At 39.2% G+C, this 16,855-nt stretch overlaps 1 long non-coding RNA gene across 2 annotated transcripts in view; it reads right to left on the bottom strand.

The window, feature by feature from the left end:
• Positions 1-16,855, bottom strand: part of LOC132342819 (uncharacterized) — a 269,479-nt gene that overhangs the window by 88,491 nt on the left and 164,133 nt on the right. For both annotated transcript variants that reach the window (XR_009491338.1, XR_009491339.1), the window contains exon 2: positions 1,224-1,334. This is a non-coding gene — a long non-coding RNA (uncharacterized lncRNA). The remainder of the gene's footprint in view (positions 1-1,223; positions 1,335-16,855) is intronic.

Raw genomic sequence — 16,855 nt, 5'->3', positions numbered from 1 at the left:
CACAGGCGGCTTTGAGCATTCCAAGCTGGCTGTGCCTCATGGAGCACATCAACCCACCTTACACCCTCTTGGCTTTGCCCTGCAAGTTCCCCCTACTTTAGGTTTTCTTTGCCTTCATCTCCCAGTCAAAATCCTACCCTCCCTCAACATTTTACTGGAACATCACATCCTTTTGGAAATTTTAATACAAATTATCTTCCTCTATAAAAATTAGCACTTTCTCTCCCTAGGCTCCCAATGCAAATGATCTTCTCTTGGAGCTCATTTCACTTACTATGACTTTTGCATTTCTTTCTCTCAGTGAGCTTCATGCAGACGTCCAAGTCTGTTGTCTTTTTTTTTTTTTGGCCAAAACATGTGGCTTGTAGGATCTTAGTTCCCCAACCAAGGACTGGACCTGGGCCCTCAGCAGTGAAAGGGTGGCATCCTAACCACTGGACCACCAGGGAATTCCCTAGACCTGTTGTCTTTATATCGTCTTTATATGTCCCAATTCCAGCATCAGTACTTACATGCTAGACATAAGTTGAATAAATATATGTTAACTGATTAAATAAGATGAACATAGCTGTAGTATATTTATGTAAACCAACTTTCCAGATTATTTCCTGTTATACTTATGGATAAAGATGTCCAAAATACAGATTTCTTGCCTATTTAACATGACACCACTCTAAATATTCAAAGATAACTATTTTGTCACTTTCCAAAATTATTTTAACTCAAGGTCTGCAAAACTCTTATTTAAAATCATTCCCAACTTCAAACTGTGGTCAAAGTATGATTTCCTCATCGTCAACTTGAATATCCTAACATATTACTGACCAGAGACATATTAATATGCTTTTAGAGAGTGATACAATAAACATCACCATGCAAAGTCGTTAGAGCTTAAGATTGATCAAGGGTTCATTACACAACCCATGACTGTCACTGTCATTCACATATTGCTCCATCAGGTTTTTGTTCCAACCTTGTGTGTATCATAAACATAAAATTTTTAAAAATGACACATCATAAAATTTTTAGTGAATAACAATTTTTTATGAACTTTATGCAGATACTTTCTATGACTGTCCAAGTGGCATATGTATTAGGGTCTCAGAAGATGATTAGTTCTTCAGAATGTAGTTCTGATTCAGATGATGTGAATATTAGACCAACAAAAAGACAAAAAGTCCTTAGTGACCAATTCTGATACAGAAAGTGAAAATGAAACTCACAGTGCTGGAGAATGCTCCTTTGTCTCCACAGAAGAGAGGTTTGAAGACGACATTTCACAAAAATCAGAAGACATTACAGATGTGTCAGATGTAACTGTTGAATGTGATAACCTGCGAAGTGATAGTGAAATAACAGAATTAATTTTTGGCTAGCCAAAATAAAAATTGCCAGTCACAGGCCTTAATTTCTGTAAAAATCCTCCAGTCAATAATGAGTTAAATGTTAATTGGCTCTTGTAAACCTCTCACCTTTACTGACAGATTTTCATAGAGGTCTAAATTATAACCCACAATGGAAAAATGAGAGGACCTTTTGATGTTACTGGGACAAAAGTCTAGGGGAATTTCTACCATTTCTTGTATATGCACGATAGACAACATCTTGGCAAACAGAATAGTATTTTAATCTATATTAAACACTGTGAACTTTACATTGCCTAATGAGGCATGACATTTGCCAGGCTCTGACAGATTCACAATACTTTGCAGAATTCTGCCAAACAATGACGCCACAGAGTCACCTGAGAACCTCCTTGGCTGTCAGACACGGCCCAGTTGGCCCAAGTCTCGTTCACATTCTGGCTCCTTTTCTGCTTTTTTATTTATCTTTCTACTTATTTTCTTTTTTTCCTCATTCTCTTCCTTTCAAGCTCTCTTTTCATGACTGGTTGTTGATCCCGTCCTTGGAAGTTTAAGAACAAGTTCTTGGGGACAAGAACAAGTTCCCTGGTGGTCCAGTGGGTAAGAATCCACCTTGCAATGGAGGTGACCTGGTTTCGGTTCCTGGTTGGGAAACGAATACCCCACATGCCGAGGGGCAACTAAGCCCGTGCACTGCGACTGCTGAAACGCATGTGCTTTGGAGCCCATGAGCCTCAACCAGAGAGCAGGAGCACCATGAGGAAAGGTCTCACATGGCACAACAAAGATTCCGTGTGCCACACAAGGCTCAAAGATCCAAATACATACATATTGTTTAAAAAGAACATATTCTTAGTGATAAGTGATAGCCTAGTGGTTATTAATGGCAGATTGTTTAAATGAGATAATACTAAGTTTATTGCCCACTTCTCCAGCCCCGGATGTGTGATTTTAGACAGTTATCTCTAGCAGACCTAGTTCTCCCATTCAAAATGCTCACTTCATGGGATTGCTCTGATGATGAAACAAGGCACAGCACAGTACATCATCTGACATATAGTGAGTCCTCATTTAAGGTGAGAGCCCCATGACAGGCTTCCCAAAATGTCTGTTCAGAAGGCCACATAAAACAGAGACCAGTCTTTCACTGAGAAAAATCTGCAATTCTGCTAAGTAGGAACCATCTTATTTATGGCTGCACTTCCAGCATTCTAGAGACTCCATAAAATAGGAGGAAGACACTAATATGGATTTAAACCTACTATGTGCCAGACACCTCTCTGGTAATTTCGCATATATGTTCTCACTTAAACCCCTCAGCAATCGAAAACGTATGTTTTCAAAAGGTAAAAGCAAGGCTCAGAGAGCTGAAATAGCTTACGCTGTGAGAGCTCAATGTTTGCAAGTGCCAGACGGAAGCCTAGTTGTGTCTGTCTCCAAATTTATGTTGTATTTTTTCAAAGAAAAACTGATATTGGATATAGGCTAATGTTCTCTTTCATGAGGTATATTCTGAAGGATGTAAAAAAGTGTTACAAGGTAGGATGGGTTCTATGATTGAAGTTTAAGAAGCATAGATTACAGCAAACAAAATATATCTTCATTTTACAGGACTTTTCAGAGGTTTGAATGAATGAAGTAAACCCTAAATCTCTTATAGTGTAAAGGAGCTACTTACCACATTTGATCACCTTTCATAGAAAATTCTGGGGTATCCTGCCTGGTCTTAGGTCTTTAGTGGTCAGTATTTCAATATATTCTACATTATTTAGACTAATTATGTTCTTTGGGTGCCTATACAATGTACCGTATTAAATCTTATTAGGCAGAAGGACATCCTCAGCAAATATTATCCTGGTGCTTAATGAGGGCAGATCTAAACAAAACATACATTTTCCAGAAGTATCTTCTGGTTTATTGTACAGTGCATGGCTCCTAGGTACCTGAGCCCCAGACATCCAGTTGCTGTAAATCACCTGAGAAAGGTGATCATTAAATAGATTAAAATGCATGAAAATTACCTAAATGTGGGCCATTAGATTAAATGAAGCAGCTACAGTATAATGCCCTGATGGCTCCAGGAACTTTATTTAGATTATAACTGTACCAGTGTTGTGCAAATCACATGAATAAGGAGAATATTACAAATCTTACTGCTCCCCTTGCTTTCCACTGAGGGTTTGCAATTGAAATTCCTCCAAGGCTTAATAAACAGTTACCTCCAAGAAGGCACTTTGAAACTGACTTTCTAGACCAATCTGCATTTCGATGTGGTTCAGAGCAAAACCTTATCTCTGGGTGGCATGTTTGCAGGAATAACAATGTTTAAATAATGTCTGAAATGGAGCATAAAAATTCTTTGTAACTCAAATGGACATATTGAGAAATCTTAAGCTTCAGCTCACATTACCTTTTTGATATTTCTTTCAAAGACTGACAGTAAGACATCATCACTTGCAGAAAGTAACTCTCCAAGAGCCCTGTGCATATTTTTGATGTAGTTCCTGCTTGCAAACTCTCCTCATAACTTTAATAAATGCCAATTTGGGGAGCAGGAATGGTTAGAGTTTAAATTTTTTATAAAACTCTGTGTGAAACTGAAGTAGTCTATTTCTTTCCATCTAACCTGATCATTGGAGAAAGAGGGAATAAAAACAGCATACATGTGTATGCCTTCAAAAAATGCCTCTTAATTGGAGTCATTTAGGAAGCTCTGGGTAAGATCTTTTTGGCAGAGAAAACCATCAGCCAAGGTGTTTTTTTTTTTTTTCCCTCCTTCATGTCAAGTGCATTTTTGTTCTTATTAGATCATTTTATTTCATTGAGGCTGAAAGCCGGAAAGGGTGGGGGAGAGAAGACAGCTTATATTGGATGAGTGTCTCTTCACAATGCCCAGTACCGGGCTTGGTGTTTTCCCTATTATCATGACTCACAACATTCAATTCTCATAACAGCATTTCCAGGCAAAAATGCTAATCATTGATCAATTAATAAAACTGAACGCCGAAGGGGCTGACTAGTAAGCTATTACGGTAGAATCAGGCTTTGAACCTAACTCTACCTTGAAGAAGTCCATGCTCTTCCCTCTGGGGATGGACAGTAAACACGGTCATAAAGCAGAGAGACTGCTGCTCGGGTGGGAGCCTTGCTGGCAGGTACTAGGAAATGGTTGCAGCGACTAAACCTGGAGACTTTATGGTAAAATGGGAGAACTGAGGGGAGACGGGAAAAGCAACGTCTGACAAAGCACTTAGGTATATCAGGCACTCTCTAAGCATTTTACATACATTATCTCCTTTAATCCTCATGACAATCCAATGAGATGAAAACTCTTTGTTCTACTTTACAGATGAGAAACAGTGAGGCTTACCGAGAGAGAAGCTCCCAAAAAGTCATAGAGGTAATTACCATGGAAGACCCTAAATGGTTTTATTGACATACAATTCACTTGCTATGCCCAAACATTTAAAGTATAAAATTCAAAGTTTTTAGTAAATTCACAGGGAAATCCAATCTTGTGAAAAACCACAATCTAATTTTAAAGCATGTATATCCTCTGAAAAGAAATCCTATACCTGTTAGTCTACATCCAAGTCACATCTCAACCGCCTGTTACAGGCAACCACTATTTACCTTCTATCTCTACTGATTAGTCTATTCTGGACATTTCAGATAAACAGGATCATACCACAGATGGTCTTTCATGACTGGTACCTTTGTTGATGATAACACTTTCAAGATTCACCTATGTTGTAATGTGTATCAGTACTTCATTAATTTTATTGCTAAGTAACAGTCTTTTGTATGGATATACCACATTTTATATATCCAATTTATAACTGATAAGTATTTGGGTTTTTTTCCACATTTGGCTATTATGAATAATGCTACTACATACATTTATGTCCAAGTCCTCTTGTATATATATGTATATATATATATATATATGCTCTCTGTTCCTTAAGGATATCCATAAGAGTGGAATTGTTGGGTAATATGAAAACTCTATGCTTAACATTTTGAAGAATTTTCAAACTGTTTCCCAAAGGGACCCTGCCATTTTACATGCCTACTAAATTGCTTCAGTCATGTCTGACTCTTTGCAACCCTATGGACTGAAGCCAACCAGGCTCCTCTGTCCATGGGATTCTCACAGGCAAGAATACTGGAGTGGGTTGCCATGCCCTCCTCTGAGATATTTCCAACCCAGGGATCGAACCAGAGTTTCTTATATCTCCTGCATTGGCAGACGGGTTCTTTACCACTAGCACCACCCGGGAAGCCCCAGGATTGTTATCAGGGTTCCAAATTGTTTACATTCTTTCCAACACTTACTATTTTCTGTCCTTTTAGTTTGAACTATCCTAGTGGGTATGCAATGGTATTTCATTGCACAGTAACACTCTTTATCCTCAGAGGATAAGTTCCTCTGTGGATCCTCTGTGGGTGCCTAAAACTGCAGACTAGCACTGAATCAGATATATACCAAATATATACTATGTTTTCTCCTACACATACATGGAAGCAGAAGATATTAAGAATAGATGGCAAGAATACACAGAAGAACCTTACAAAAAAGATCTTAATGACACAGATAACCCCGATAGTGTGGTCACTCACCTAGAGCCAGACAGCTTGGAGTGCAAAGTCAAGTGGGCCTTAGGAAGCATCACTACGAACAAAGCTAGTGGAGGTGACGGAATTCCAATTGAGCTATTGCAAATCCTGAAAGATGATGCTGTGAAAGTGCCACACTCAATATGTCAGCAAATTTGAAAACTCAGCAGTGGCCACAGAACTGGAAAAGGTCCGTTTTCATTCCAATCCCAAAGAAAGGCAATGCCAAAGAATGTTCAAACTACCACACAATTGCACTCATCTCACATGCTAGCAAAGTGATACTCAAAATTCTCTAAGCCAGGCTTCAACAGTACATGAACTGAGAACTTCTAGATGTTCAAGCTGGATTTAGAAAAGACAGAGGAACCAGAGATCAAGTTGTCAACATCTGTTGGATCATAGAAAAAACAAGAGCATTGCAGAAAAACATCTGTTTCTGCTTTATTGACTATGCCAAAGCTTTTGACTGGGTGGATCACAACAAACTGTGGAAAATTCTTAAAGATATGGGAGTATCAGACCACCTGACCTGCCTCCTGAGAAATCTGTAAGCAGCTCAAGAAGCAACAGTTAGAATTGGACATGAAACAATGGACTGGTTCCAAATTGGGAAAGGAGTACGTCAAGGCTGTATATTGTCACCCTGCTTATTTAACTTATATGCAGAGTACATCATGTGAAATGCCGGGCTGGATGAAGCACAAACTGGAATCATGATTGCCAGGAGAAATATCAATAACCTCAGATATGCAGATGACACCACCCCTATGGCAGAAAGTGAAGAGTAACTAAAAAGCCTCTTGACCAAAGTGAAAGGGGAAGGTGAAAAAGTTGGCTTCAAATTCAACATTCAAAAAGCGAAGATCATGGCATCTGGGCCCCATCACTTTGTGGCAAGTAGATGGGGAGATAATGGAAGCAGGGATGGACTTTCTTTTCTTGGGCTTCAAAATCACTGCAGATGGTGACTGCAGCCATGAAATTAAAAGACGCTTGCTGCTTGGAAAAAAAGTTATGACAAACCTAGACAGCATATTAAAAAGTAGAGGCATTATTTTGCTGACAAAGGTCCGTATAGTCAAAGCTATGGTTTTTTTCACTTGTCATGTATGGATGTGAGAATTGGACCATAAAGAAAGCTTAGTGTCAAAAAATGGATGCTTTTGAACTGTGGTGTTGGAGAAGACTCTTCAGAGTCCCTTGGACTGCAAGGAGATCAAACCAGTCCATCCTAAAGGAAATCAGTCCTGAATATTCATTGGAAGGACTGATGCTGAGGCTCTAATACTTTGGCCACCTGATGTGAGGAACTGACACATTAGTAAAGACCCTTAATGCTGGGAAAGATTGAAGGCAGGAGGAGAAGGGGATGACAGAGAATGAGATGGTTGGATGGCATCACCAACTCGATGGACATGAGTCTGAGCAGGCTCCAGGTGATGGTGATGGACAGGGCAGCCTGGCATACTGCAGTCAATGGCGTCACAAAGTGTAAGACAAGACTGAGCGACTAAACTGAACTGACTGATACATATTTATTATAAAAGTTGATTTACAAAGTAGGCACTGTTAGAGATTAACAATAATACCTAGTAATAAAATAGAACAATTTTAACAATATATTATAATATAAGTTTAGTGGATATGGTCTCTCTCTCTTGCCTTTTCTCTCAAAATACCTTACTGTATAAATTTAATGCCTTTTCCATCTTCACTAAGTATTTATCATGTACCATAGCCATAACTTTCACAGCTTGAGGTGCTGCAGCAAAACTAGCATTGATTTCTTTTATTTTCTTCACAATTTCACAAATAGAAGATTCTTTCTTACCATAGATCTTAGCAAATCCAACATATCACTTTTTTTTCTTTCCTTATTAAGTTGAGAACTTTTACCTTGTCACTGAAAGGAAGCACTTTACAGCTTCTCTTTGGCGTATCTGAACTGTCAGCATCACTGCTCTTGCACTTTGGGGCCATCATTAAGTAAAATAAGGGTTACTTGAACACAAGTGCTGAGATAACTTGACAGTTGATTTAATAACCGAGAAGGCTACTAAGCGACTAACAGACGTGCTAGACAAAGGGATGATTCACTTCCTGGAACGGAAGGAGTGGGACAGTGAGAGATTTCATCATACTAATTGGAAAAGCATGCAATTTAAAATTTATGAATTGGTTTATTTCTAGAATTTTCCTTTTGATATTTTAGGAACAAGGTTGACTGTGAGTAATTGAAAGCATAGAAAGTAAAACCATGGATAAGTGGGAACTATTGTAATTTTGATTTGCATTGCCCTAATGACTAAGACGGAGAAGGCAATGGCACCCCACTCCAGTACTCTTGCCTGGAAAATCCCACCGACAGAGGAGCCTGGTAGGCTGCAGTCCATGGGGTCGCTAAGAGTTGGACAGGACTGAGTGACTTCACTTTCACTTTTCACTTTCATGCACTGGAGAAGGAAATGGCAACCCACTCCAGTGTTCTTGCTTGGAGAATCTCAGGGACGGGGGAGCCTGATGGGCTGCCATCTATGGGGTCGCACAGAGTCGGACACGACTGAAGCAACTTAGCATTAGCAGCAGAATGACTAAGAATACTGAATACCTTTTCATGTGCTTATTAGTCATTTATATACCTTTTGGGAAAGATATCTATTCAAATCCTTTCCCTGTTTTTCAATGGGCTGTCTTTATTATTGAGTCATAGCTGTCTTCTCATACTTAATGGTAATACAAAAATTTTTAAGTTTGATGTCATCCAATTTATCTATTTTTTCACATGTGCTTTTACTGTCATAATAAACTATTGCCTTAAACTAAACTAAAATATGAATATTATGTATATATATAAAATGGGATATTACTCAGCCATAAAGAGGAATGAAATAATGTCATCTGCCGCAATATGGATAGACCCAGAGAGTATCATACCAAGTGCAGTGAGTCAGACATAGAAAGACAAATATCACGTGATATCACTTACATGCTGAATCTGATTTTTAAAAAATGAAAATGATACAAACGAACTTATTTACAAAACAGAAAAAGACTTACAGATATCAAAAACAAACTTACGATTACCAAAGGAGAAATGGTAGGAGGAGGGATAAATCAGGAGGTGGGATGAACATACACACACTACTAGTTAGAAGATATAGACAACCAACAAAGACCTACTATATAGCACACAGAAATCTACTTGATATTCTGTGATAACCTACATGAGAAAGAATGAATACAGATAAATGGATACAGATAAATGCATAACTGAATCACTTTATTGTACACCTGAAACCAACACAACATTGTAAATCAACTATGTAGGTAGGTAGGTTGAGTTGCTTAGTTGCCCTACTCTTGCGACCCCATGGACTGTAGCCCACCGGGCTCCTCCATCCATGGGATTATCCAGGCAAGAACACTGGAGTGGGTTGCCATTTCTTTCCTCAGGGAATCATCCCAACTCAGGGATCAAACCTGGGTTTCCTGCATTGCAGGCACACTCTTTACCAACTGAATCACCAACTGCCTAACCTGTGGGTTCCTAGAATCACCCTTTTGCCTTCTTTAAAGTTATGAAGAATGATTCTTACATTTTCTAAGATCTTTATAGTTTTAGCTCTTACATTTAAGCATGATCTGTTTTGAGCTGATTTTTGTTTGTGGTGTGAAGTAGGGGGTCCATCTTGATTCTTTAGCCTGTAACTATCCAGTTGTCCCTGCACCATTTTTTGAAAAGAGCATGATTTTTTGACAAACAACAGCACAGGCCATTGATTTTTCTTTTGGCTGTCAGTAGCAACGGGAGCTTAGGAAAATTAATCAAACTCAGTTTACTCATCTGTGAGGCTAGTAATACACCTACATCTCAATGCTGATGTTGAGAAGAGATAATAATCTCCACTTGACTTCCTTCTACCATCCCCAGCACACAGTCATTATTCAACAGATATGCAACATCCCACACCTCTGGCCAGTACATCCTGCTGAAATAAACTGATTCATTCCAACACTGTGAGCTTAAAAAAACAGAGCCCTAGTACATGGATTTGATATTCTCCAGACCCCCACAGGGAACCCATTAGCCATTGTACATTCTTTAGCTGTTACTCAGAGAACATACATATGGAGAAGTTACTGGGTGTCAGATATTTGGGAAGGAAAACGTTTTCAGTAAACAGATCCCTCTGTGATATATAACATTGTTACCCTGTTTTGCAAGTAAGCATCCCAACTCTTCTCATATTTGGACCTACCATATGTTAATGTTTCTGCTTGTGGGGGAGATACTGGAGAGGATTCAATTTCTTGAGTGGCATTTAGCCTCTGATCTCTGTACTCTGTTTCATCCCCAAGATCTAATGATTCTGAGTGTATGCTTTTGTGTTGTGTTTCAATTCCCGCCCCCCTTGTTTTCAAAAAGTAACTTGTGTCTTTTTACTTTGCTTCTCAAATGGCTGATTCTCCTGGCCATCAAGACAGATAAATTCACATCATTCTTAGACAAGATTCTTGAGTCAGGATGGTTTATCAATAAGAAGAGAGAATCACATGTCCATTAATGCTTCCAGACCTTGGGACAGCGTGTTCAATCTAGCCTCATGTCCTCTCCTGGGGACAGGAGACTTCATCTTCAAACTGAGGGAGGCATGCCTTGGCTTGATTTGTATGTGAGAGAAAAATACCTCTTGCTAGTAACCCTTCAGTCTACATCCCTGGGCCCTTTCTCAGACCCCAAAAGGTATTTCACACACCACACCTGTTCTTGCCTTCTGATGAGTTTCATTGTATAGCTGGCCTGCTTATCTTTTATTTTGGTGTGCCTGGACCCATTCTCCCCTAGGGAAGTCCATATCTCAGCCTGTGCAGGATCTCCCCGCAGTTTCTTTGTTTTTTACTTCTCTTGGAAAAAAAACAAAAACCAAAAAAAGCTCAAAGTTACACATTCCTGTGAAGGTCTCACTGATTGTTGTTTTGAGGAAACACACAGGGTAATGACTGTGCATGGGAAAGTAACAGAAATTCTGGAATCTGAGTCTTTATCCACCTTGGTCCTTATCTTTTGATAATTTCACTGAGCTCCTGTCCTTCCTGCTAGCTGAGGATGGAGTGCACTAAATGCCATGTTTTCTTCTCTTTGAGGAGAAGATCCTGTTGCTGGCTTTCTGCAGAGCTGACTTCACTGCTTGCTTACACACAAATTTATGTTCTACCAATATCAAACTATTTTTTTAATAACACGCCAGACATTTCCCACTTTCATGCCTTGCAAATGTGGCTGCTGCTTCCTCTTTGTTCAAACTGCAAACAAATTTTCTTCCCTTCTTCAAAAATGAGCTAAAATCTTAAGCATTTAAAATAGCCTTCCCTGTGTGATGCCATGACTATATATAGCTAAATTTTTCTCTTTGCTATACATAATACATTGATCTAGGGCTATACTTCTCACTGTACATGATGATGCCTTTGTATGTCCACCTTCTACTCTAGACCATATCTCTTTAGAGCGTGACCTACTTTACTTCTCTTTTAGCAGCCATAGTTACTTGGCACAGAGCAGCAGTTAATTAATATTCAGTATTTGGTTTAAATTGAAAGGAAAGAAGACAAGTGTTTGTGGCTACACTTATTAATGAAGAAAACAGAAACTTTCTGCTGATGTGAATGAAGATAAGCCTCTGAAAAATTCCAACTGGTAATGCTTACCTGGCTCTTGAAAGTTACTTTAGCTACGCACACCTGTTCAGCTCACCAACACTCCATGACCGTACACACAATATTCAGTGAAATGGCCTTAAATAAATGAACATTACTATCTCTACTGATTTCTTTGGCAGAAAAAAGTTCACAAGTTAATGGGGATAAAGAGAGGATGTATGAAGAGAGGAAGAGAGAGGGGCACTTCATTATTTATCAAGACGTGAGCCCTGACACCTCATTTATTTTACAAAAAGGACTGCTGATGTTCATATTTTTATGAGCTAGGACTTAAAACAGGATTCTTGTTCCCCTTCCACCCATCAGCAGTCTTGCAACCTGTGGAAAAGTTGCTTATTCACTAGTTGGGTCCCTAGAATAACCCTGTGCCCTTAAGCTGTCAGCGGAGGCCACCCTGTTCCCCATGACCACTGCAGCAGTGAAGAAAGGCTCTTTCCTCCCAGGACACTGGGTCGGATCCTCCTTAATCAATACTGAGCACAACACTGAGGAAATGGCATGGAGTACCCACAAACTTCCTCTGCAGCGCATCATCCTATTTAGAATGAATTAACATCCAATCAGCAAGCAATCATGCCTAATAATTTGTAGATATGCTGATTCTTCAGAGTCACGTCTCTTAAAACACTGTCCACAGAACAATTACCTAGGATTATCTTCTTACTGGAAGGCACCTAGAGGGGGCTCCTGTTTTGTGCCTGTAACTATTACTCAAGGCAAGTCTTTCTCGTTCAGCTCTCTGCGGCAATAATAATAATGGTAAATAAAATTGGGAAAACAAATCTTTTTAGCCAAGTGTGTCTGACTATACGCTAGCATTTTTTTTTTTTTTTTTTTCCTGCCAAATCTCAATCTCTCTCTCCCAGTCTATGCCCTGAAGGGCCAGAACAGCAGACTTTTCAAAACAATCCTTGGGCCACTGTTGTCCTTTGCGAGAAATCCCCTGGGGTCTCTCCTTTCCGTGTCAGCCATCCATTCCATTTTTTAAAAAAACAATATTTTTAATATATTAAATCTGAAGACACAAAAGACAGAACAGAGGAATATGTCAGATGCAGAAAGATTAGACCAGACCCACCTAGGCTTGGAAAACAGCAGAAGTTGCAGGGACTTTTCTGAAGTGCTGGTTTTGTTCAAAATATCTTTGCATCCCATGTGGTATTCTGTTTTAGTTTTGCTTTGCAAGGAACAATGGCATAGGGAGGGCCCTGGCTCTCCTAGACTGCAACAGCATCCAAGATGTGTCTATGGTTTATAACAGGGCTACCAATGGTCATTTGTACTGAAGGAGTCTTTGGGCCTAGAAAAGAAAACAATGGTCTCAAATGCCCTTGCTGAATCATCTAACTTGGGGGAAAACAAAACCGAACTTTAGGTCCTGCCCTGATGCTCCAGGACAGCTGCATCTACCTAGGACTTATCACCCCCTGTCCAGAAACCTTCCACCCCCTACATCTGCCAGGGACTTATCATCCCCTGCCCAAAACCTCCCACCCCCTGTTCAACTACAAATGCCATCTCAACTAAAGAATACCCAAAACATCCCACCTGACTAACATTTCCCTTATTGCTTCCACAAACCTCCCTTTAAATATGAAGCCTCCCTGATCCCTCTTGAGCTCAGCCTGGTCGTTAGGCCAACTGTCGTCCCCTCCTTGCCTGAATGAAGGTAACCTACCTCCGTTGAGGTCGTCTCCTATACCTTACATGTACCACCTTGGTTCAGAGATAAATCTCAGGAATCTCAAGGATCCCAAGTCCCATCTTTGTCCTAGAAGTACCTGAGAATCCTGGAGCATGCTATTGGGCTGATTTTATTGGAAATACCCTCTACCTACTCATCACGTATTCTTACTCTCCCTGCACAAAGCAGTGCTGGCCACCTGACAACTCGGGGGTAAGTGTCACTGTGATGGCTGCTGGTGCCAGGCCTTGGGGCACCCGGGGCTTTTCACATTGACCCGACTGAGTCTGAAGAGTCCCTTTCCTCACTACCACTAGGCGTTAGTCCCAGCAATAAGTGTCAGTGACTTTTCAGCTTTTTGGCTCAACTTTCGTAAGAAATTTAGAAAAATTACTCCAGGTCTGAATTGGAAGTCAACTGCATGTAAATTGACATACAAGGCATATACATACAGTTACATACATACATACAGTCTACATATACATAGGATACATACATACAGGATACATACATACATACTATCTCTATATCCTGACATACAGCCATTGCAAAGATTTCAGTTCTTTGTCTTAGAGTGAATTTCTGTATCTCAGAGTTCTTCTTCCAAAGACAATTTCTGCTGTTTCATTATCTAATGCTCCAAAGTTTTAGGTCACGAATAGTGGCTTTGTTGTCATTGTTTTCATATATACTTAGTGACTTTATTTTCCAAACTTCAAATTACAAAACACGATCAAACATACATTGAGTACTTCCTCTAATGCTGGGTGCTTGGACTCCAGAGATTATGAAACCACCTTGCCTTCTCCATCAAGAAACTATAGGAGAAGACTGAATAGTGGTTTTAAGAGCTTCTTTAACATGTCTTCAAGAAGAAATGGTAGATATTCATGATATCTGGATTCCTTTCTGGATATCTTTGCATGTCAGATTTCCCAAAGTGGTAGGGGAAAGATGAAAAGCCCACCCCTTGAATCTTTAGTAAGGTGTGTGTTTATGTTTAAAAGAAACATAGGGGAAAAGGACAAGGAGGAGGGGAAGGAGAGGGAAGACGGGGAGAAAGAACAGGAGGAGAAGGAACATATGGAGGAAGAGAAGGAGGGAGAGGAGAGGGAGAGGAAGACAAGGACAGAAGTGTCCATGCTCTGCTAAAGCATCTATAAGTTTAGCCAAGAATCTATTCTCTCACTTCTTTTCCTCTGGATACATAATTTCAACAAACAATTCATCTGATTTTCTTGGCACAGGAAAGAGTTATTTTTGTGATTGGATTTTCCAATGGTTTTTGTCCTTGTGTAGAAAAGGTACTACCCCTTGTTCCCTGCCCTTTTAAACACGACTTCAGTAAAAATCTCCAAGAAAAATATCTCATTGGCTACTTTCCACATTCACTTTTAAACATTTGGTACATCTTTGTGATCTCTACCACTGCCGGATGGAAACCTAGATGTTCCCAGATCCTATTGTTTGAATGAGCACTCCTTTCTCAAAAAACAAAACAAAACAAAACAAAACCACGTTTATTTCATTAAAAAAAAAAAAATCACCATTTTCTTCTTACCCCTAAGGAAAAACATGGTATTAATAATAAGAGTCAGTGTTAAGATCTGTGATCAATACAGATTACTATTTTTTCTCCTTTCTTTTCTTTATTTATATTTTCTCTCCCTTTCTTCCTTCCCTCACTCACTCCTTCCTTCCATCCTTCCTTTTCGCTTCAGTCCCTTTTTTTTTTTCTTTAGAGTACTTGCCTGAGAGTTACTTTGGCAAAAATCAGTCTTCCTGGGCTTCATTTTTTCTGAGATAAAAACATTGTGCTTGAGGCAATATTCAGTGTGCCAAAGTATTTACAGTTTCTTACAGCCCATGTTTGTTTCAAACTTCTTTCTCTGTGATTGACTTCTTTCTCATTTTACTATATTCTTTTTTGAGGTTTTAGTAACTATTTTGTACCAACAATCTATTCTTTTTATTTTTGGTTTACATGAATTTTATTATAATGCATTTGGTCATAACTTCATTTGAGTTTATTCTGTTAGATGTTTCCAGAGCTTCTTAAACCTGTAAATTTACATCTTTCACCACATTTGGGATATTCCCAGCCATTATTTTTTCAAAATTATTTTTGCACCCAATCTCTTTCTCTTGTCCTCTGGGATACCAATGACATGAGTATTATACCTTTTTGCTTATTTCATAGATTTCTAGGGCTCTGTTTCCCCCCTTTCCAATTTTTTCCTCTGTTCTTCAGTTTAGATAATTTTATTGGTTTATATTTAAGTTTAGTGACTTTTCCTCTGTCATGTCCATTCTGCTACAAAGTCCATCTAGGGAATTCTTTATTTCAGATGTATTTTTCAGTTCTAAAATTTCCATTTGGTTTTATTTTTATAGTTGCAGTTTCTCCTTGGAGAACTTACATCTTTCCATTCATTTCAAGAGTACTAATCTTCAGCTTATTAAGAGTGGTTACGATTATCTGCCTTAAAAGACTTTGTTTTATAATTCCAACATCTAGGTCATCTCAATAATTGGTATTTCTTTGGATTCCCTTTTCCCTCAGCAGAAGTCAGAACATTTATTTATTTATTTTTTTTTCTGTAAAGATCAGCCAATAATTGTTTCAGGCTTTGTGGCTTAGCCCTATGCTCTGTGTTGCAATGACTCATTTGACATCTCAGCATGAAAATTGCTAGAGACAACAGAGAAATGAACGGGTGTGGCTATATTCTAATAAAACTTTCAGTATGGAGAGCCAACTATGAATTACATAAAACTTTACATTTTACCAATATTCATCTGTTTTATGCCAACTGTTTATAAATGCAAAATCTCTTCCAACTTTATGAGCGCTCCTGATACCAGTGGTGGGGCAGACTTGGCCTCTGGACCACAGTGCGCCAATGCCTACCTGGAGAATCAGCCACTGTTCTCTGGTTCTTTTCATGTCATTCACTTTGGATCGTATCCTGGACTGGTGAAATATGCTGGGAGACTCTGATGGCTCTTACAATCCTCTGGAGAATATGGATGTTATTTCATTTATTTTAACAGGTTCGGTTAGATACGGATCACAAATTTTGGCTTGTCTTCTTTGAGCAGAGGTGTCAAGATCAGTTCAGTCTCCAAAGTCCTTACTATGCTCCTTATTTTCACTCATGCCCCACTCAGAAGTTAGTGTGAACATACAAGCCTCATCAAACATGAGTCATGGTTCTTATTCTAGTTTAGTTCTCTAAGCCTTTGCTCTGCTTCTCTGGGTCTGTTCTGCATATGTGCAGCTCCGGGGTGAGCTTGGCATTTCTGACACACCCAGAACAAGGAAATGTCCTTCTCCGGCTGTCATCTTCTTGGGATTCCCTTTTAACCCTTAGCTCTCAAGAGTCCCTTTCCCTGTTCCTCTCCATCTGATCAGAAAGAAAAAAACATTTTTCTCAGTTTATCTAGTGTTGGCCACTTCAGTACA

This window comes from Bos taurus, chromosome 18 (genome assembly GCF_002263795.3).
Source record: "Bos taurus isolate L1 Dominette 01449 registration number 42190680 breed Hereford chromosome 18, ARS-UCD2.0, whole genome shotgun sequence".
NCBI classification, from domain to species: Eukaryota; Metazoa; Chordata; class Mammalia; order Artiodactyla; family Bovidae; genus Bos; species Bos taurus.
Note: the sequence above shows the minus strand (reverse complement) of the source record. Positions and strands in the feature narration are given on the sequence as shown.